The 20,711-nt window shown below is 36.2% G+C and overlaps 21 non-coding genes across 21 annotated transcripts; 13 read left to right on the forward strand and 8 right to left on the reverse strand.

Moving 5' to 3' along the window:
* Positions 1-548: 548 nt before the first annotated feature.
* Trnaq-uug (transfer RNA glutamine (anticodon UUG)) lies at positions 549-620 on the forward strand. Its single transcript has one exon. It is a non-coding gene; the product is annotated as a tRNA-Gln (tRNA).
* A 305-nt stretch (positions 621-925) lies between these two features.
* Trnah-gug (transfer RNA histidin (anticodon GUG)) lies at positions 926-997 on the forward strand. The gene has a single exon. It is a non-coding gene; the product is annotated as a tRNA-His (tRNA).
* A 334-nt stretch (positions 998-1,331) lies between these two features.
* Trnaq-uug (transfer RNA glutamine (anticodon UUG)) lies at positions 1,332-1,403 on the forward strand. Its single transcript has one exon. It is a non-coding gene; the product is annotated as a tRNA-Gln (tRNA).
* Positions 1,404-1,715: 312 nt separating this feature from the next.
* On the forward strand, positions 1,716-1,787 carry Trnah-gug (transfer RNA histidin (anticodon GUG)). Its single transcript has one exon. It is a non-coding gene; the product is annotated as a tRNA-His (tRNA).
* A 336-nt stretch (positions 1,788-2,123) lies between these two features.
* On the forward strand, positions 2,124-2,195 carry Trnaq-cug (transfer RNA glutamine (anticodon CUG)). The gene has a single exon. It is a non-coding gene; the product is annotated as a tRNA-Gln (tRNA).
* Positions 2,196-2,702: 507 nt separating this feature from the next.
* Positions 2,703-2,774, forward strand: Trnaq-uug (transfer RNA glutamine (anticodon UUG)). Its single transcript has one exon. It is a non-coding gene; the product is annotated as a tRNA-Gln (tRNA).
* A 140-nt stretch (positions 2,775-2,914) lies between these two features.
* Trnaq-cug (transfer RNA glutamine (anticodon CUG)) lies at positions 2,915-2,986 on the forward strand. The gene has a single exon. It is a non-coding gene; the product is annotated as a tRNA-Gln (tRNA).
* A 588-nt stretch (positions 2,987-3,574) lies between these two features.
* On the forward strand, positions 3,575-3,646 carry Trnah-gug (transfer RNA histidin (anticodon GUG)). Its single transcript has one exon. It is a non-coding gene; the product is annotated as a tRNA-His (tRNA).
* Positions 3,647-3,771: 125 nt separating this feature from the next.
* On the forward strand, positions 3,772-3,843 carry Trnaq-uug (transfer RNA glutamine (anticodon UUG)). The gene has a single exon. It is a non-coding gene; the product is annotated as a tRNA-Gln (tRNA).
* Positions 3,844-3,982: 139 nt separating this feature from the next.
* Positions 3,983-4,054, forward strand: Trnaq-cug (transfer RNA glutamine (anticodon CUG)). Its single transcript has one exon. It is a non-coding gene; the product is annotated as a tRNA-Gln (tRNA).
* Positions 4,055-4,367: 313 nt separating this feature from the next.
* On the forward strand, positions 4,368-4,439 carry Trnah-gug (transfer RNA histidin (anticodon GUG)). The gene has a single exon. It is a non-coding gene; the product is annotated as a tRNA-His (tRNA).
* A 123-nt stretch (positions 4,440-4,562) lies between these two features.
* On the forward strand, positions 4,563-4,634 carry Trnaq-uug (transfer RNA glutamine (anticodon UUG)). Its single transcript has one exon. It is a non-coding gene; the product is annotated as a tRNA-Gln (tRNA).
* Positions 4,635-5,158: 524 nt separating this feature from the next.
* Trnah-gug (transfer RNA histidin (anticodon GUG)) lies at positions 5,159-5,230 on the forward strand. The gene has a single exon. It is a non-coding gene; the product is annotated as a tRNA-His (tRNA).
* A 695-nt stretch (positions 5,231-5,925) lies between these two features.
* On the reverse strand, positions 5,926-5,997 carry Trnaq-cug (transfer RNA glutamine (anticodon CUG)). Its single transcript has one exon. It is a non-coding gene; the product is annotated as a tRNA-Gln (tRNA).
* Positions 5,998-7,109: 1,112 nt separating this feature from the next.
* Trnah-gug (transfer RNA histidin (anticodon GUG)) lies at positions 7,110-7,181 on the reverse strand. Its single transcript has one exon. It is a non-coding gene; the product is annotated as a tRNA-His (tRNA).
* Positions 7,182-7,493: 312 nt separating this feature from the next.
* Positions 7,494-7,565, reverse strand: Trnaq-uug (transfer RNA glutamine (anticodon UUG)). The gene has a single exon. It is a non-coding gene; the product is annotated as a tRNA-Gln (tRNA).
* Positions 7,566-7,684: 119 nt separating this feature from the next.
* Trnaq-uug (transfer RNA glutamine (anticodon UUG)) lies at positions 7,685-7,756 on the reverse strand. Its single transcript has one exon. It is a non-coding gene; the product is annotated as a tRNA-Gln (tRNA).
* A 507-nt stretch (positions 7,757-8,263) lies between these two features.
* Trnaq-cug (transfer RNA glutamine (anticodon CUG)) lies at positions 8,264-8,335 on the reverse strand. The gene has a single exon. It is a non-coding gene; the product is annotated as a tRNA-Gln (tRNA).
* Positions 8,336-9,265: 930 nt separating this feature from the next.
* Trnaq-uug (transfer RNA glutamine (anticodon UUG)) lies at positions 9,266-9,337 on the reverse strand. The gene has a single exon. It is a non-coding gene; the product is annotated as a tRNA-Gln (tRNA).
* A 123-nt stretch (positions 9,338-9,460) lies between these two features.
* On the reverse strand, positions 9,461-9,532 carry Trnah-gug (transfer RNA histidin (anticodon GUG)). The gene has a single exon. It is a non-coding gene; the product is annotated as a tRNA-His (tRNA).
* Positions 9,533-9,845: 313 nt separating this feature from the next.
* Trnaq-cug (transfer RNA glutamine (anticodon CUG)) lies at positions 9,846-9,917 on the reverse strand. Its single transcript has one exon. It is a non-coding gene; the product is annotated as a tRNA-Gln (tRNA).
* Positions 9,918-20,711: the final 10,794 nt, after the last annotated feature.

Below are 20,711 nucleotides of genomic sequence, written 5' to 3' on the forward strand. Positions count from 1 at the left end.
CGATATTTAACAATGGTAAACGGTAATGCCAAAACTCTGAACAAAATTGTAAGAATAAAATGTTTTAATCGCTGCAGAGTGGCGCAGCGGAAGCGTGCTGAACCCAGAGGTCGATGTATCGAAACCATCCTCTGCTACTTAGGCTGTGATCGTATAGTGGTTAGTACTTCACGTTGTGGCGGTGACAACCCAGGTTCGAATCCTGGTCACAGCAATATGTTTTTATTTTGCTTTAACCAGTCATGTGTTTTTATGTTATTTGTCAAACAAATGTTCGAATCATCTTGAAATACCTAATGGTAATTATTGAAAGAAGATATTCAGTTATTAACCACGCGGTTCCATGGTGTTATGGTTAGCAGTTTGGACTTTGAATCCAGCGATCCGAGTTCAAATCTCGGTGGAACCTGAAAATATTTTATTTCAACCAGCGTTGTATGACAGATTGACACTTGGAAATCAATCTTTTAAAAAAATCATGTTTGCAATCTAAAAATAGATGATGTGCTGAAAGAAGTTGTTCGATTTTAGATAACGTCTTGGCAGGAGGTTCCATGGTGTAACGGTTAGCACTTTGGACTTTGAATCCAGAGATCCGAGTTCAAATCTCGGTGGAACCTTAAATCCTTTACTTTTAAAACATTTCTGTTGTGAACAAGAAATTAACTTCAGAAATTTATTTAGTGAGAATGTACAATTGATGAGCAATCTCAAAATTTTTAGTTTGAAATCCCATTGGTTGGTCTTTGGTTAATTTACGTTAAATATCTATTAAAATTCTTTCGAAATTTAACAATGGTAAACGGTAATGCCAAAACTCTGAACAAAATTGTAAGAATAAAATGTTTTAATCGCTGCAGAGTGGCGCAGCGGAAGCGTGCTGAACCCAGAGGTCGATGTATCGAAACCATCCTCTGCTACTTAGGCTGTGATCGTATAGTGGTTAGTACTTCACGTTGTGGCCGTGACAACCCAGGTTCGAATCCTGGTCACAGCAATATGTTTTTATTTTGCTTTAACCAGTCATGTGTTTTTATGTTATTTGTCAAACAAATGTTCGAATCATCTTTAAATACCTAATGGTAATTATTGAAAGAATATATTCAGTTATTAACCACGCGGTTCCATGGTGTTATGGTTAGCAGTTTGGACTTTGAATCCAGCGATCCGAGTTCAAATCTCGGTGGAACCTGAAAATATTTTATTTCAACCAGCGTTGTATGACAGATTGACACTTGGAAAAGAATCTTTTAAAAAAATCATGTTTGCAATCTAAAAATAGATGATGTGCTGAAAGAAGTTGTTCGATTTTAGATAACGTCTTGGCAGGAGGTTCCATGGTGTAACGGTTAGCACTTTGGACTTTGAATCCAGAGATCCGAGTTCAAATCTCGGTGGAACCTTAAATCCTTTACTTTTAAAACATTTCTGTTGTGAACAAGAAATTAACTTCAGAAATTTATTAAGTGAGAATGTACAATTGATGAGCAATCTCAAAATTTTTAGTTTGAAATCCCATTGGTTGGTCTTTGGTTAATTTACGTTAAATATCTATTAAAATTCTTTCGATATTTAACAATGGTAAACGGTAATGCCAAAACTCTGAACAAAATTGTAAGAATAAAATGTTTTAATCGCAGCAGAGTGGCGCAGCGGAATCTGGATGGGCCAATAACTCAGAGGTCGTAGGATCGAAACCATCCTCTGCTACTTAGGCTGTGATCGTATAGTGGTTAGTACTTCACGTTGTGGCCGTGAAAACCCAGGTTCGAATCCTGGTCACAGCATTAATTTATCATTTTGCTTTAACAAGTCACGTGTTTTTATGTTATTTGTTAAACAAATGTTCGATTCAAGTTTAAATACCTAATGGTAATTATTGAAAAAAGATATTATTCAGCGAGTAACCACGCGGTTCCATGGTGTAATGCTTAGCACTTTGGACTTTGAATCCAGCGATCCGAGTTCAAATCTCGGTGCAACCTGAAAATATTTTATTTCAACAAGCGTTGTATGACAAATTGATACTTTGAAATCAATCTTTCAAAAAATCATGTTTGCAATCTAAAAAAAGATGATGTGCTGAAAGAAGTTGTTAGATTTTAGATAACGTCTTGGCAGGAGATTCCATGGTGTAACGGTTAGCACTTTGGACTCTGAATCCAGCGATCCGAGTTCAAATCTCGGTGGAACCTTAAATCCTTTACTTTTGAAACATTTCTGTTGTGAACAAGAAATTAACTTCAGAAATTTATTAAGTGAGAATTTACAATTGATAAGCAATCTCAAGTTTTTTAGTTTGAAATCCCATTGGTTGGTCTTTGGTTAATTTACGTTAAATATCTATTTAAATTCTTTCGATATTTAACAATGGTAAACGGTAATGCCAAATCTCTGAAGAAAATTGTAAGAATAAAGTGTTTTAATCGCAGCAGAGTGGCGCAGCGGAAGCGTGCTGGGCCCATAACCCAGAGGTCGATGAATCGAAACCATCCTCTGCTAATTAGGCTGTGATCATATAGTGTTTAGTACTTCACGTTGTGGCCGTGACAACCCAGGTTCGAATCCTGGTCACAGCAATATGTTTTCATTTTGCTTTAACCAGTCATGTGTTTTTATGTTATTTGTCAAACAAATGTTCGAATCATCTTTGAATACCTAATGGAAATTATTGAAAGAAGATATTCAGTTATTAACCACGCGGTTCCATGGTGTAATGGTTAGCACTTTGGACTTTGAATCCAGCGATCCGAGTTCAAATCTCGGTGGAACCTGAAAATATTTTATTTCAATAAGCGTTGTATGACAGATTGATACTTGGAAATTAGTCTTTTGAAAAAAATCATGTTTGCAGTCTAAAAATAGATGATGTGCTGAAAGAAATTGTTAGATTTGGGATAACGTGCTGGCAGGAGGTTCCATGGTGTAACGGTTAGCACTTTGGACTCTGAATCCAGCGATCCGAGTTCAAATCTCGGTGGAACCTTGAATCCTTTACTTTTAAAACATTTCTGTTGTGAACAAGAAATTAACTTCAGAAATTTATTTAGTGAGAATTTACAATTGATAAGCAATCTCAAAATTTTTTGTTTGAAATCCCATTGGTTGATTCAGATTCAGATTCAATTTATTTTTGTGCATGTTTGCAAACATCGAAAAAACAAAATAACATAAATAATAACACAAGGACAGCGAAAGGACCATTCGGTCATCGAGTCGAGCTGCCCCTCAAAAATAAATAAATTTAGTGGCAATATTGAAAGTTACAATAATTGGAAACAAAAAAGTGCGTAAATAAAAAGTATGTAGATTTTTACGGTTTTATATTAATTTTTGAAATAAGAAATAGATACGAAAAAGCAATGTAAAACTAGCAAAAAACTTGGTTTTGGTTAATTTACGTTAAATATCTATTAAAATTCTTTCGATATTTAACAATGGTAAACGGTAATGCCAAAACTCTGAACAAAATTGTAAGAATAAAATGTTTTAATCGCAGCAGAGTGGCGCAGCGGAAGCTGGATGGGCCCATAACCCAGAGGTCGATGGATCGAAACCATCCTCTGCTACTTAGGCTGTGATCGTATAGTGGTTAGTACTTCACGTTGTGGCCGTGACAACCCAGGTTCGAATCCTGGTCACAGCAATAATTTATCATTTTGCTTTATCAGTCACGTGTTTTTATGTTATTTGTCAAACAAATGTTCGATTGAACTTTAAATACCTAATGGTAATTATTGAAAAAAGATGTTATTCAGCGAGTAACCACGCGGTTCCATGGTGTAATGCTTAGCACTTTGGACTTTGAATCCAGCGATCCGAGTTCAAATCTCGGTGGAACCTGAAAATATTTTATTTCAACAAGCGTTGTATGACAGATTGATACTTGGAAATCAATCTTTTAAAAAAATCATGTTTGCATTCTAAAAATAGATGATGTGCTGAAAGAAGTTGTTAGATTTTAGATAACGTCTTGGCAGGAGGTTCCATGGTGTAACGGTTAGCACTTTGGACTCTGAATCCAGCGATCCGAGTTCAAATCTCGGTGGAACCTTAAATCCTTTACTTTTAAAACATTTCTGTTGTGAACAATAAATTAACTTCAGAAATTTATTTAGTGGGAATGTGCAATTGATAAGCAATCTCAAAATTTTCAGTTTGAAATCAAAATTGGTTGGTCTTTGGTTAATTTACGCTAAATATCTATCAAAATTCTTTCGATTTAAAACAATGGTAAACGGTTATGCCAAAACTCTGAACAAAATTGTACGAATAAAATGTTTTAATCGCAGCAGAGTGGCACAGCGGAAGCTTGCTGGGTCCATAACCCAGAGGTCGATGAATCCAAACCATCCTCTGTTACTTAGGCTGTGATCGTATAGTGGTTAGTACTTCACGTTGTGGCCGTGACAACCCAGGTTCAAATCCTGGTCACAGCAGTAATTTATCTTTTTGCTTTAACCAGTTCCGTGTTTTTATATTATTTGTCAAACAAATGTTCGATATAACTTTAAATACCTAATGGTAATTATTGAAAGAAGATATTCAGTTATTAACCACGCGGTTCCATGGTGTAATGGTTAGCACTTTGGACTTTGAATCCAGCGATCCGAGTTCAAATCTCGGTGGAACCTGAAAATATTTTATTTCTAAAAGCGTTGTATGACAGATTGATACTTGGAAATTAGTCTATTGAAAAAAATCATGTTTGCAATCTAAAAATAGATGATGTGCTGAAAGAAATTGTTAGATTTGGGATAACGTGTTGGCAGGAGGTTCCATGGCGTAACGGTTAGCACTTTGGACTCTGTAATCCAGCGATCCGAGTTCAAATCTCGGTTGAACCTTAAATCCTTTACTTTTAAAACATTTCTGTTGTGAACAAGAAATTAACTTCAGAAATTTATTTAGTGAGAATGTACAATTGATAAGCAATCTCAAAATTTTTAGTTTGAAATCCCATTGGTTGGTTTTGGTTAATTTACGTTAAATATCTATTAAAATTCTTTCGATATCTAACAATGGTAAACGGTAATGCCAAAACTCTGAACAAAATTGTAAGAAAAAAATGTTTTAATCGCAGCAGAGTGGCGCAGCGGAAGCGTGCTGGGCCCATAACCCAGAGGTCGATGGATCGAAACCATCCTCGGCTACTTAGGCTGTGATCGTATAGTGGTTAGTACTTCACGTTGTGGCCGTGACAACCCAGGTTCGAATCCTGGTCACAGCAATATGTTTTTATTTTGCTTTAACCAGTCATGTGTTTTTATGTTATTTGTCAAACAAATGTTCGAATCATCTTTAAATACCTAATGGTAATCATTGAAAGAAGATATTAAGTTAGTAACCACGCGGTTCCATGGTGTAATGGTTAGCACTTTGGACTTTGAATCCAGCCGCTGCGCCACTCTGCTGCGATTAAAACATTTTATTCTTACAATTTTGTTAAGAGTTTTGGCATTACCGTTTACCATTGTTAAATATCGAAAGAATTTTAATAGATATTTTACGTAAATTAATCAAAACCAATGTTTTTGCTAGTTTTACATTGCTTTTTCGTATCTATTTCTTATTTCAAAAATAGATATAAAACCGTAAAAATCTACATACTTTTTATTTACGCACTTTTTTGTTTCCAATTATTGTAACTTTCAATATTGCCACTAAATTTATTTATTTTTGAGGGGCAGGTCGACTCGATGACCGAATGGTCCTTTCGCTGTCCTTGTGTTATTATTTATGTTATTTTGTTTTTTCGAAGTTTGCAAACATGCACCAAAATAAATTGAATCTGAATCTGAATCAACCAATTGGATTTCAAACTATAAATTTTGAGATTGCTTATCAATTGTAAATTCTCACTAAATAAATTTCTGAAGTTAATTTCTTGTTCACAACAGAAATGTTTTAAAAGTAAAGGATTTAAGGTTCCACCGAGATTTGAACTGGGATCGCTGGATTCAGAGTCCAAAGTGCTAACCGTTACACCATGGAACCTCCTGCCAACACGTTATCCCAAATCTAACAATTTCTTTCAGCACATCATCTATTTTTAGACTGCAAACATGATTTTTTTCAAAAGACTAATTTCCAAGTATCAATCTATCATACAACGCTTATTGAAATAAAATATTTTCAGGTTCCACCGAGATTTGAACTCGGATCGCTGGATTCAAAGTCCAAGTGCTAACCATTACACCATGGAACCGCGTGGTTAATGACTGAATATCTTCTTTCAATAATTTCCATTAGGTATTCAAAGATGATTCGAACATTTGTTTGACAAATAACATAAAAACACGTAACTGGTTAAAGCCAAATTAAAACATATTGCTGTGACCAGGATTCGAACCTGGGTTGTCACGGCCACAACGTGAAGTACTAAACACTATACTATCACAGACTAATTAGCAGAGGATGGTTTCGATTCATCGACCTCTGGGTTATGGGCCCAGCACGCTTCCGCTGCGCCACTCTGCTGCGATTAAAACACTTTATTCTTACAATTTTGTTCAGAGTTTTGGCGCTAAATATCGAAAGAATTTTAATAGATATTTAACGTAAATTAACCAAAGACCAACCAATGGGATTTCAAACTAAGTATTTTGAGATTGCTTATCAATTGTAAATTCTCACTAAATAAATTTCTGAAGTTAATTTCTTGTTCACAACAGAAATGTTTTAAAAGTAAAGTATTTAAGGTTCCACCGAGATTTGAACTCGGATCGCTGGATTCAGAGACCAAAGTGCTAACCGTAACACCATGGAACCTCATTCCAAGACGTTGTCTAAAATCGAACAAGTTCTTTCAGCACATCATCTATTTTTAGATTGCAAATATGATTTTTTTCAAAAGATTAATTTCCAAGTATCAATCTGTCATACAACGCTCATTGAAATAAAATATTTTCAGGTTCCACCGAGATTTCAACTCGGATCGCTGGATTCAAAGTCCAAAGTGCTAAACATTACACCATGGAACCGCGTGGTTACTCGCTGAATAATATCTTTTTTGAATAATTACCATTAGGTATTTAAAGTTGAATCGAACATTTGTTTGACAAATAACATAAAATCATGTGACTGGTTAAAGCAAAATCATAAATTAATGCTGTGACCAGGATTCGAACCTGGGTTTTCACGGCCACAACGTGAAGTACTAACCACTATACGATCACAGCCTAAGTAGCCGAGGATGGTTTCGATCCATCGACCTCTGGGTTATGGGCCCAGCAAGCTTCCGCTGCGCCACTCTGCTGCGATTAAAACATTTTATTCTTACAATTTTGTTCAGAGTTTTGGCATTACCGTTTACCATTGTTAAATATCGAAAGAATTTTAATAGATATTTAACGTAAATTAACCAAAGACCAACCAATGGGATTTCAAACTAAAAATTTTGAGATTGCTTATCAATTGTACATTCTCACTAAATAAATTTCTGAAGTTAATTTCTTGTTCACAACAGAAATGTTTTAAAAGTAAAGGATTTAAGGTTCCACCGAGATTTGAACTCGGATCGCTGGATTCAAAGTCCAAAGTGCTAGCCGTTACACCATGGAACCTCCTGCCAAGACGTTATCTAAAATCGAAGAACTTCTTTCAGCACATCATGTATTTTTAGATTGCAAACATGATTTTTTTAAAAGCTGTCATACAACGCTGGTTGAAATAAAATATTTTTAGGTTCCACCGAGATTTGAACTCGGATCGCTGGATTCAAAGTCCAAAGTGCTAACCATTACACCTTGGAACCGCGTGGTTAATAACTGAATATCTTCTTTCAATAATTCCCATTAGGTATTCAAAGATGATTCGAACATTTGTTTGACAAATAACATAAAAACACGTGACTGGTTAAAGCAAAATGAAAACATATTGCTGTGACCAGGATTCGAACCTGGGTTGTCACGGCCACAACGTGAAGTACTAACCACTATACGATGACAGCCTAAGTAGCAGAGGATGGTTTCGATCCATCGACCTCTGGCTTATGGGACAAGCACGCTTCCGCTGCGCCACTCTGCTGCGATTAAAACATTTTATTCTTACAATTTTGTTCAGAGTTTTGGCATTACCGTTTACCATCGCTAAATATCGAAAGAATTTTAATAGATATTTAACGTAAATTAACCAAAGACCAACCAATGGAATTTCAAACTAAAAATTTTGAGATTGCTTATCAATTGTAAATTCTCACTAAATAAATTTCTGAAGTTAATTTCTTGTTCACAACAGAAATGTTTTAAAAGTACAGGATTTAAGGTTCCACCGAGATTTGAACTCGGATCGCTGGATTCAGAGTCCAAAGTGCTAACCGTTACACCATGGAACCTCCTGCCAAGACATTATCCCAAATCTAACAATTTCTTTCAGCATTCCATTGAATTTTAGATTGCAAGCATGATTTTTTCAAAAGATTAATTTCCAAGTATCAATCTGTCATACAACGCTTATTAAAATAAAATATTTTCAGGTTCCACCGGGATTTGAACTCGGATCGCTGGATTCAAAGTCCAAAGTGCTAACAATTACATCATGGAACCGCGTGGTTACTAACTGAATATCTTCTTTCAATAATTACCATTCGGTATTTAAAGTTCTATCGAACATTTGTTTGACAAATAACATAAAAACACGTAACTGGTTAAAGCCAAATTAAAACATATTGCTGTGACCAGGATTCGAACCTGGGTTGTGACGGCCACAACGTGAAGTACTAACCACTATACGATCACAGCCTAAGTAGCAGAGGATGGTTTCGATCCATCGACCTCTGGGTTAAGGGCCCAGCAAGCTTCCGCTGCGCCACTCTGCTGCGATTAAAACATTTTATTCTTACAATTTTGTTCAGAGTTTTGGCATTACCGTTTACCATTGTTAAATATCGAAAGAATTTTAATAGATATTTAACGTAAATTAACCAAAGACCAACCAATGGGATTTCAAACTAAAAATTTTGAGATTGCTTATCAATTGTAAATTCTCACTAAATAAATTTCTGAAGTTAATTTCTTGTTCACAACAGAAATGTTTTAAAAGTAAAGGATTTAAGGTTCCACGGAGATTTGAACTTGGATCGCTGGATTCAGAGTCCAAAGTGCTAACCGTTACGCCATGGAACCTCCTGCCAACACGTTATCCCAAATCTAACAATTTCTTTCAGCACATCATCTATTTTTAGATTGCAAACATGATTTTTTTCAAAAGACTAATTTCCAAGTATCAATCTGTCATACAACGCTTTTAGAAATAAAATATTTTCAGGTTCCACCGAGATTTGAACTCGGATCGCTGGATTCAAAGTCCAAAGTGCTAACCATTACACCATGGAACCGCGTGGTTAATAACTGAATATCTTCTTTCAATAATTACCATTCGGTATTTAAAGTTATATCGAACATTTGTTTGACAAATAACATAAAAACACGTAACTGGTTAAAGCAAAATGATAAATTATTGCTGTGACCAGGATTCGAACCTGGGTTGTCACGGCCACAACGTGAAGTACTAACCACTATACGATCACAGCCTAAGTAACAGAGGATGGTTTCGACCCATCGACCTCTGGGTTATGGACCCAGCAAGCTTCCGCTGCGCCACTCTGCTGCGATTAAAACATTTTATTCGTACAATTTTGTTCAGAGTTTTGGCATTACCGTTTACCATTGTTTTAAATCGAAAGAATTTTGATAGATATTTAGCGTAAATTAACCAAAGACCAACCAATTTTGATTTCAAACTAAAAATTTTGAGATTGCTTATCAATTGCACATTCTCACTAAATAAATTTCTGAAGTTAATTTATTGTTCACAACAGAAATGTTTTGAAAGTAAAGGATTTAAGGTTCCACCGAGATTTGAACTCGGATCGCTGGATTCAGAGTCCAAAGTGCTAACCGTTACACCATGGAACCTCCTGCCAAGACGTTATCTAAAATCGAACAACTTCTTTCAGCACATCATCTATTTTTAGATTGCAAACATGATTTTTTTAAAAGATTGATTTCCAAGTATCAATCTGTCATACAACGCTTGTTGAATTAAAATATTTTTTATAAAATGCTGGTAACATTTTTGCTGGTTGGGTTCTACTAGCGCTGTTCAGTGTAGTAAGCTCAAAATGTAAATTTAGGATAATAATGCAAGTTAGCAAACTAAATGAACATATTAATCAACTAAAACGTATGACAAACTATACAGTTTTGCGCTGCAAATTAATACGGGTTAGTTAATTGTTCTAATTTAATCCTTACCTACAGAGGACTATTCGGTTCGAAATAACACGTCACTTGGATTGTGTTGTTCTAAATATAGTCTGTCACGTTTTCGTCCATGTTAACATGCATCTCATTGCCTGCATTACATTCACCGTAGTCATTTCGGTTGTTTTGTCATATAGAGCAATATATGGCTCCAACTTGTTCTACATTTTTTGTTGGAAGCCTATACACTCAAATGCTAGGGTCATTAAAGTCACACGTGTTTCATAGTCATTTCAGTAGATGTTGTAATGCCATATTTAGTGATGTCTGGCTGTAATTTGTTACGTTCTTGTTAACAAGCTATACACATGGATGTAACAGCCTCTAATGACCGCATGTGTCCATAGTCAATTCGGTCTAAAATGTGACCAAGTATATATAGTTCGTTTTGTGACAATTTATATTTTTTCTGTGCAATTTAAGCATTGTTAGAACAGTCAACTAGGCCAGGAAGAATAGCTATTTCATGTTTTTTCGTTCCGAAGAAGCAACTCGGTTAAAATTGTTATTTCTATAATGACTTATTAGAAATTCCAACAACGTGGTCGGACGGGCTCGTGTAACAATAAAACGTTTATCAAAGAAATTTTAATTTATTTCAACTAGTTTGCTGTATTGTGTAGGTTTGTGAAGTTTAGTCAGTTCATCGTGATTTATTTGGTTAACAGTTATGCGATAATTGGATGGTTTTAAACGAATCATATGTATATTATGTCAGGAGTATAGGTAGAGCAAATTCTTACAATAAAGAGTAGCAATTTTAGAATATTACGACATTTTACTTTCCAGGGTTGTAACGACTTAAGTCAAAGACTTGAATTTGCTTAGTGCACTTAAGTTAGTGGTATTTTTGGTAAATGACGTGACTTGGACGTAAGTCATTGAGTCAAATGACGTGGATTGAAATTCAAAGTTAAGCTCCTTTAAAATTTAGACATTTATTTCGATTATTTCCGTTAAGACAATTGGCGTACAAGTTATTTTTGGTATTTTTTCTTAAGTTATTGATCATAATTAAATCGGCCGAGTTTACCCATATTAATAGTTTATCGTTTCACTTTAATATCGGTGATTTGAGTTTGAGTTGATTGCTCTAATAATTAATGGACTGGGACTTGACTTAGACTTAAGGTATTTTACAAATGACTTGACTAGGACTTAAAGTCGTTTTAAAATAACTTGCTTACACACTGTCAGTGTCATTTGGACAATTTTAAAATATATAACTGGATTTATTGGACCTGATATCGTTTTCTACTTTCATGTGTGGATTTTGGTTATAATCTTGCATCCTTGGTTCATCGGGTTACATTTTCCGAAAAATAATTAAGTAACAGCATTGTAACTAGTACTACGTCAAAAGTTAGTGCAAAGTGCAAATAGCGCAATTGCAAAATCGTATTTTTAGAAATTGCCATTAGATGTACGAAATGTCGCTGAAATATTATTTTAAAATCCGCCAAAATATAGCGCAACGAGAAATGGGTATCTAATCACGTAAAAATTACCACGGCCCAGTTTAAAAATATATAACTGAATTTACTAGACCTGAAAAGCATTGTCTACTGTTATGTGCGTAGAGAAGCGCTTTCCGGCTTAATTTCCCCATTGTTCAATGTCTATCAACACCAACTTGTCTGGACTGCTTCCACTAGAGTGACACTAAAGAGATGCAGTACAAACGTTGCATGGCTGGGTACAGTTATTAATCGAAAATAAGTAGATTCCCGAAAAATTCTTACGATTTTATTTGTGTTGTTAACTGCATAGCGTATTGTAATGTTATAATATTTACGAAAAGACATCGGGATTAGCTACCTTAGACGCACGATTCATTTGACTACACGTTTTGCGAAAGTTTACTTAGTACAACAATAGGCAACATAATTTATCATTCTATTTAAAAAATTTTTGACTAAGAAATATTTTGAATAAAACGGATCCTGTCAAAGTTTCAAGAATATAATATGACAGTCAAATTATTTTAACTTTATAAGCCACCAAATACGATGTGTTAACATAATACATTTTTGACTTCCAGCTACAAATGATTTTATAAAATGTTGGCTTGCAAGTGTGACAACACGATGTGCGGCGATGGCGTTCAGTGCGTGAGCGATAGCTTGTGGTGCGACGGTTGGATTCACTGTTTTGATTCCAGCGACGAAAGCAACTGAACAGCTTTCAATGGTGGATAAAAGATGTGCGACGATGGAAGGAACTGTTTTCACGTTTCTTTCGAGTGTGACGGTATGTGGGATTGTACAAGTGGGAGAGATGAAGACAACTGTACAGTTTGCAACGGTGGATAAAAGATGTGCGACGATGGAAGGAACTGTTTTCATGCTTCTTTCGAGTGTGACGGTATGTGGGATTGTACAAGTGGGAGAGATGAAGACAACTGTACAGTTTGCAACGGTGGATCAACGATGTGCGACGATGGAACCAAATGTTTTCACGCCGCTTTCGAGTGTGACGGTTCATGGTATTGTACTGATGGAAGCGATGATGACAACTGTACAGCCTGCAACGGTGGATCAACGAAGTGCGACGATGGAACGAGGTGTTTTCACGATAGTTTTGAATGTGACGGTTGGTGGGATTGTCCAGATGGGAGCGATGAAGATAATTGCGAGACCTACCAACCCGTAGCAAAAATGTGTGATGATGGACTTGGGTGTGTTCACTCAGATTATTTGTGCGATGGTGAGAAGTTTTGCAAAGATGTAAGCGACGAGATGAATTGCGCAACATTTAAGAGTGACAAGAAAACTTGCGACGATGGTGTTCAGTGCGTCAGAGAAAGCTTTTTGTGCGACGGTAAGATTCACTGTTTTGATTCCAGTGATGAAATCAACTGTACAGTTTGCAACAGTGGATCAAAGCGGCGATGGAAGGATCTGTTTTCACGCTTCTTTCGAGTGTGACGGTATGTGGGATTGTACAGATAGGAGAGATGAAGAGAATTGTGAGACCTGCCAACCAGTAGCAAAAATGTGTGATGATGGACTTGAGTGCGTTGACTTAGATTTTTGTGCGACGGTGAGAAGTTTTGCGAAGATGAAAGCGATGAGATGAATTGTAAATTCTGTCAAAAGAATGCGATTATGTGGAATGACGGGGAAAGGTGTTATAACACAAGTGCTTTGTGTGATGGAATTTCTTAATGCTCCGATGGCAGCGATGAAACGAATTGTACTACTTGCGAGAATGGTGAGATAATGTGCAGAAATGGGTTAAGTTGTTTTATCCGATGCCAGTTGTGCGATGGGTTTCCAGATTGTGGCGACCTTAGTGATGAAGATAATTGTACAGCTTGTCTAGGAAATGCGAAACTGTGCAACAACGGTGTGCAATGTTTGTACGAGCCTGATTTTTGCGATGGAGAAGTCGAATGCAAAGATCACAGCGATGAACTAAACTGTTCAACTTGTCAGAATGGCGCGAAAAAGTGCGGTGGAAACAGCGGTGTGTGTTTGAGCGCAGCAGATTGGTGCGATGGGCGGAGGCACTGCTGGGATGATGAACCAAGTTGTACTACGTGCCGAAGCGGCGCTGTTCACTGCAATGACGGGCTTCAGTGCGTAAGAAAAGGATTTTTATGTGATGATTTAACCGATTGCCTCGACGGGAGTGACGAAATGTACTGCAGTGCTTGTCAGCATCAATTGGCTGACGGTAGGATCCAATGCATAGGACGAAAAACATCATGTGACAATCAGGTTCTGTTCTCCGACGATGTTTATTTTAGAAGCATAATACACTGTTTAAACGAGTCAGACAAAGACGGGTTTCTTGCTCTTCACCACAATATGACTTGCCGACAGCTTATGGGGCCATGCGAAGGTCGGAGAGATAAAGCTTGTGCGAATGGACAGTGGGTTTGTGAGGAGGGGATTCGCACAGGTTTTTCACGTTGCAGTAAAGGCCAATTCATTTTCGCTCACTTCTATTGTGACCGTCAAGTGAAACCGATGTGTAACGATAGCGATATTCATAGCGGACTTGGATTTAAGTGTATGGGAACCAGCAGAAAAGGAGTTTGCGTTCTAACCCAGATCAATCTTTACGATTACGCCGCCCAGAGCGTAGATGAATCAGACGTTTGTTTTCGTGACGGAAAATTCCAATGCTTTCTGTGTTTGGACAAACGAATAGTTGTGTCCCAAGGTCAGGTTTGCGATGGGATAGCAGACTGCTACGATCTTTCCGATGAATGTTTGTGTGGTGATCAAACAGTTTGTAAGGCCATTATAGGCGAGGCTAAAGAAAAGTGTCCCGCCACTCAAATGCATTGTCACAGTGATTCTGATTGCGTGGATATGGACAATGTTTTGTGCAATTCAGAATTGAACTGTGTTGGACAATCCAATACGAAATACTGCCAGATAAATCATGAAATAGCTGAGACCGATGTTATTCGTTGCCATGAAACAATTTTGTTTATTGAAAACATGGGAATCGCCACCAGATGCGATGGTAGGCCCGAGTGCTGGGATATGATAGACGAATGCAATGATTGCGAACCACGACCGCCGTTTTGTGATGTTAAGTGCATACGTGAGGAAGCGTCTGAGGGTGTTGCATGCCAAGGGATAATCAATTTATGCAACGAAACTGGGATGTGTCCTATACGTTACGAATGCGTAAGCAAAAAGAGATACAGCATCGATGTGAACAACCTTTGTGACGGAACAATTGATTGCGACGATAAGTCTGACGAGAATGAGGCGCGTTGCAAAGGAAAACGATTCTACTGTCGAAGCAGAAAGCCTTTGTCAGTCGACATCAAGCTGGTCGAAGATGGATTTCCTCAATATTCAGATGGAAGTGACGAATGTCCAGCTAAAAGCAAGCGAAGCGCGATTTTCTCAAATCAAAATAAAATGATGGCTAACCTATTTTCAAAGTTTTCTTCTGGGTAATGGGGTTGTTGGCGGTTATCGGCAATTGATCAGTTGTCGTCATTATGATAAAAGACAATATTAGAAAAAAGAGTTAGGACACCAAGTTGGCCCAGAGTACTTATATATTTCTGCTTAGTTTAGCTTTTGCAGATTTTCTCATGGGTATTTACCTTATTGCAATAAGCGTGAAAGCACTGCAGTTTTCCGGTGATTATTGTATGTATGACCTAGGTTGGAGAACCAGTGCTACTTGTTCCATTCTAGGGAGTTTGTGTGTGACGGCTACAATGGCTTCTTCGGGTACTATGGCTGTGATGACAGGATTTAGACTTATTACCGTAAAAAATCCTTTCTATACAAAAACATTTAAGCTACGAAACATTTACATATCTCGCGTGAGCGTTTTTTTTTTCTATTATTTTCGCTATTTTGCCCTTGATTAATTACAAATCGGGTTATTTTGTTTCCCATGTTTGGTTTCCATCTAGATTTTTTTAAACCAACCAAGTCCTTAAACAAGACTTGTTACATTTAGCCGAAAAATTAAAACCAAACATGAAGTCATCACTTTCTTGGTACGATGTCTCACAAATTTTAAAAGATGAGTTGCCGAACCTACCAATCAAAGGAGAATTCGGTTATTATGGAGAAACTTCTGTTTGCATGCCTAGGTTATTCGCGTCTACAAAGGACTCTTCCTGGCAATATTCGGTATTTCTGATTAGTATGAATTGTTTGCTCTTTGTGTTCATGGTTTATGCATACATTGTAATATACAAGAAAAGTAGCAAAATGTCGAAAGCAAAAAATAAGCAATCCGAGCCCAAGTTGCAAAAACGTATTTATCGATTGCTTTTAACTGTCTTTTTCTGCTGGGTTCCGATATGCATTCTAAGCTATTTCTCGCTGGCAGGTATTGAACTTTTCAAAGACGTTTACCTTGTGAGTAGCGGTATTTTGGTTCCCATTAACAGCGCTTTAAATTCACTTCTATATTCCACATTGCTAGAAAAATCTAAAAAACGAATTATAAAATTGAAAAACCTATTTCACAAGAAAATATAATTCTGTTAATTGGGATAAAACGCAGCTGTACACCCCACATCTAAAAATATTATCTTCTAACAACTATTTTAAAGTGTCTTTTACAGTTTATGTGGCGTAAGATTGTAAATATACAGTTGCATATATACTTACTCTCGCTAAACTCTGTAATAGCTTGGCACTGTAAAGAACAAAGTGGTTTTAGCCAAAAATGGTCTCGTTGGACGCAAAAAAGCAGGTAGTTTATATCAATTTATTTTACGTTTAATTTTTTTTTTACGTTTAATTTCATTATGAGCGGGTCCTATATTTTCGCTATAAAATAGTGTGACGTTAATTATTTGAAGCTCTCTACGCCTACCTAGCGAGAGTAATATCTAGCAATATATCTCCCTTTTGTAATGTTCGTCAATATGCTATTGATGTAAACCAAATCGAATGTAAACCATAAATATAATACTACGAATTATTTGTTTGTTTTTCAGGCGTGAGGAACCCAACAATAGTATTAATATGGCAAATTAAAACAACCAAAAGTCGTATTATAAGAAAACTGTTGGTTATACTTAATTAGAATTTAGATAAAAAAAAATGATCAAAAAGGTTGTAGATTTTTTTGTCAAGGGTTGGAGGTGCATTGTTTCAAAGAAATTTAAAAAAAAAATTGAAAATATTGAAAACCGTTAAACAAATAAACCAAAGTGTAGTATAGAATATTACAAAATTTAACTTGGTAAATAACCCTATTTATAATGACCCAATATTTGAACCACCCATACAAATAAGGCCCTGAAAAATACCCCCTGACAAAATATACGACAACCGCAACCCCTTAAAACGATGCAGGATTTATTTTGCAACAATTGGAACAGAAATTACTCGCAATACATTACCTACGATCTATTACACAAGAAAATAGATAAGCTTTACTCTATAAGTTGCACAAAAATATGTGAGCCACCCGTGGTGGGTCGCATCGCGCAGGCTACAATATAATTTGTGTTTAACGCGGTTTGACTCACCGGTGTATAAACGATTGAACTGTTTGAAAGAACTCCTCAAAGCGAAGAAAACATGTCGACGAAATTGCGCGGGGAAGCTCTGGCGGCAGCTAGCGGTAAAGAAAGTTAAAAGTAATCGCACCACAAAAAAACAACGAAAATTCGGGATTGCAGCGAACGTGTTTATTTTGGCTGTTGAATGGGCTGTACAGAATCGGCGGGAGAATACCGAGGCAAATTGTAATGAACAAACTAGGTGTTAGTCGTGACAGATTTGTTTTCTGAATGTTTTAAATTTGTGCTGTTGCTAACTGCAACATGCGTGAATGCTGCAATCGTGACAAATTTAGCTTATATTTTTGCCAAATAAAATTAGATTTAATAAATTATAAGCAAACAAAATCTACTGAATGTGAAATTTTAAGTTAGCAAACTCTACTGAATAGAAATGTTCGTTGTGCCAGGTTATCCATATTTGAAAAACGGGTTATATATGTAACGTATATTTAACGTGGTTTGACGTGCTTTGAAAGCTCTGTTAGCCTACAGGCCAAACCAGCCTAATCCAAAAAGTGACCACGTTATTCTTTTATTATTCTTTATATTCACCTGGCAAAATTATTCTTTATAATCACCTGGCGCTGGTAAGACAAACCACCTAGAAAAACCTTAGCCTACCTAGAAAAATCAGTATTGCGCAGAAAACGCCTGAACAAGGATGAAACGTAAACTTATAAAAACGCCCTTTTTGTTTCCGTCGTTGGTATACTACCGTAGTTGATTTTACAAAGTGACTTGTGAAATGGACAAAAGTTTAGCTGAGAAGAACAACGAACGCCATAACTTTGGAAAATCGAAATAAATTTTTAATAACGTTAATCAAAAAACTTAAAACTTTGCAAATTAACGTTAAATACGGATTTTATGATATTACTGTGACACCCGCTTTGGATAAGAATAACAAGTTATCACATTTCACACCACAACAAGTGTCCCAAGACTTGTCAGATTCCATGTAAGAGGACCCTAGCGTAATAAACATGATTCGTTTAACCAGCTGGAAAACAGAAAATTTTTGCCTTTGATAATGTACAACACACAGCAGTGGTTCCCAACCTTTTTTGTCCTGTGCACCCTTTTTTATTCTTTTTCTCAGCTCAAAAATGCATCACTAACACATATGACACAAATCCCCGCTACAAATTACAAAATTCATCCCCCAGTGGAAAATTTCCCCTGGTTGGTAACCATTGAGTCGTACATGATTTCCGTTCAGTATAACAAAAGCTTCGCAATTTGATAATTATAAAGGACTTAGCACTTTTACGTTTTGCACCTAAACAGTAACTGTGTAAGGTAGTTTATTACCCACATAATGATTTGTTTTTTTACAAACATTACAGAAAGAAACGTATTAAAATTTACTGTGTAAACAAATCTTAATGTAAATAACCACAGCCAAGCCGGGGACGCAAAAACAGCCTCAGAGCAGCCTTGAAACCTACTCATGCGCAAAAAAAAAACATTTAAAAAAAGTAACCAAAATATTTTTTTAATACATATATAACTATTTTTTTCAAATGCTAACGTATACTTTTTAACAGTTAAAAAGAAACATAAATACATCTTCTGTCATAATCACCCCAACTGGAAAAAATAACACTAATAAGCTTTTTATGGCAGTAAGAATGGCTGGTGGCCGTTGGCCCATTATCAAGCTAAAGCACTAAGGATTTAGCAAATCCACGCGCACTTTTATAAATTACAAAGCTGAGTTTTGTAAGTTGTTGTCTAGTGAAAATAAAAATTTCCCCCAGCTACATTAAAGTGTGATTGTTAAAAACTGTCAAAACAATCCCTGGCCCTTCCATTTTTCACCGATCGCTTGGTAGTGGGTTCCCCTGGTTGAAAACCCTGTTTGGCGTCTGTAACTATAATTACTCATTACGTCTTACCTTATGCATTGCCAGGGTTGTAATCAAGTTATTTTGAAATAACTAAAGTTCAAGCCAAGCCGTTTTAAAAAATAACAAGTCAAGTCCCAGTAAAGTCATTATTAGAGCCAATTACTAATATCAAAAACAAATAATAAACCCTTAAAATTGGTTGTCGTCCGTTTTGGAGCAATATGTAAACTAACAAAAGTCCCAGTCAAGTCCTTTGCCCCATTGCCAAGCTCGAAAATAGGGACGCATTTCAATGGAACTAAACAATTATATAGAGTCCGAATTTCGGCACGATATGTTTAAAGAACAAAAAATATTTCAACACAGCGCAAGTATTGGAGTGGAAAAAGTAGATTTGTAGTCTTGTTTGTAATGGATAAATGAGTTCGTTGCTTCCTGTCATGGAGCGTGTGCGTAGGCTTGCAACAGGAAGGAACTCAAATCAACTGGCAATTTGCATTTTACAGCGCTTTTCCTCACCTCTGAGTCACTATTGTAAGGTAAAGTGCCCCAGTATAACCTCATGTAGTTGCGACTTGGACTACATAAGAATAGATTACGGTAATTCCACCAATGGTTCAAAGTGCAAAGCTAATTAGGTGAATGTCTCCGTTTAATCATAATTTAATTACAATAAAATCCATGCTTGTAGACGCAGGCCTTTTCTGTAAGGCTTCTACTAAAGAATTCCGCAGTTTGGTTCCCGTTTTGAGTGGTTGGACCATGAGCGTGGTTTATATTTTTATCGAAGTTTATATTTTCCATGTTAACCAAACTAAATACATTATGTTAGGTGGTTTACATCTACAATAGTTGCAGATCGGTTTTGAGGGTTTTGGGGCAAATAGACAGGTGTCCCCAATCGTCCTACACCCTCTCCCTACTGTTATAAGCGTTATTTCTTTATTCTGGTGGTTTTAGTACTCATTCCGACCGGTTTGCGTATTTTTTAGTTATGTCGTGGACATAATCGCGTGTTTAGTTTAATTTGTCGTTGGTCCAAATACTATAGTATAATAGATAATTTTTCTTTAGATATTGTTGCTTTGTAAGTTTTATTTTGTGTTCTCATTTTTTACTATACCTTGAAACGATTATGTACAGCAAAGTTACAACTTAAATGCTACAACTTATTAGGGTGTCTGATAATAACGAATCCTATCTTATAACCTGTGTAAAAACGGACAATTTTTGGGTTTCCGCTTGTGATAATTACGAATTCCTAAAACGATATGAGATGCTTTGTTACAACTGAAAACAAAAAGAAATATGCAGCTTTCCAGTTAAATATACAGTGTAATCTTATTTAAAATCAAATTACACTATCATTATATATATATATCTTGATCAATTGTGGGAGTGAGGTCATAGTTTTATCCGTTTAAAAGGCGACAATTGAAATCCTCCATTTTTAGAGGATAAATATACATAAAAGTGTTTTAAACCACTGATCTAAACAACAGCATAATAAATACCTTTCAACGCGTAATTCGTTCAATCAATATGGCATAACAGGAAACAAGACACGCGCATCGACAATCCACATAT

This window comes from Ascidiella aspersa, chromosome 3 (genome assembly GCF_963924565.1).
Source record: "Ascidiella aspersa chromosome 3, kaAscAspe10.2, whole genome shotgun sequence".
NCBI classification, from domain to species: domain Eukaryota; kingdom Metazoa; phylum Chordata; class Ascidiacea; order Phlebobranchia; family Ascidiidae; genus Ascidiella; species Ascidiella aspersa.